At 33.0% G+C, this 803-nt stretch overlaps 1 non-coding gene across 1 annotated transcript; it reads left to right on the forward strand.

Moving 5' to 3' along the window:
* The first annotated feature begins 391 nt into the window (after nucleotides 1–391).
* Nucleotides 392–464, forward strand: TRNAS-AGA (transfer RNA serine (anticodon AGA)). The gene has a single exon. It is a non-coding gene; the product is annotated as a tRNA-Ser (tRNA).
* The last annotated feature ends 339 nt before the right edge of the window (nucleotides 465–803 follow it).

Raw genomic sequence — 803 nt, forward strand, 5'->3', positions numbered from 1 at the left:
ACCCCCCCCCCCCCTCCATAAATAAAATAAAAATAAAGTTCTTCGCGATAAAATAATACATACGTGTAGTCGTCGATATTATACAATGGTACAGATATTGAAATCGACCTGTGTTCTACACTCTACAGTGTCCTAAGATGTTTAAGATTCGCTAGTGAAATTTATTTTAATTGTACATTGCGACCGAAATCAAATTGGATCGTTTATTATACAATGTGTTATTTTTATGTTTTGGTGAAATTAAAAGTATATATATATTTTTTTTTTGGTAAACTAATGTTTAAGACAAGATTTTTTATGCATAGCACAAAGGGTAACAATTATTTTATAAGCAATAATTATTAGCCTGAAACACTAGTATATATTGAATTATTTCGCGGATAAGAGATAAGCCGCCATAGCTCAGTGGTCAGAGCTGTCGACCAGAAATCGAAAGGACACGGGTTCAAGTCCCGTTGGCGTCATGTATCTTTTATCAGGAGATTTTTCAAAGTGGATGAGTGTTTTAGGCTAATAATTATTGCTTATAAAATAAAAGTATTTAAACATGAAACCATGAGATTTCATTTTTCTTTCATAAAAGTTGCATTTAAAATATTTTTAGGGTTTTATGATTTTTCATAACAGGTTGCGTCTGACAAAGCTCCCTCCGGAAGAATGAGCTGAAAAGATAAATGCTTTAAAGGTCATTTCTCAGGACTGCGCTTCGTCAGATGGGACCTTGCTATCGTGAGGAAACATTCCGACATTTTTGCTTCTTTGGGAATATTATATATTTCCAAGACAAAATTTTTGCCCAGAAA

The sequence above is a fragment of the Hesperophylax consimilis genome, chromosome 9, assembly GCF_061612785.1.
Source record: "Hesperophylax consimilis isolate HC1 chromosome 9, BYU_Hcon_1.0, whole genome shotgun sequence".
NCBI lineage: Eukaryota > Metazoa > Arthropoda > Insecta > Trichoptera > Limnephilidae > Hesperophylax > Hesperophylax consimilis.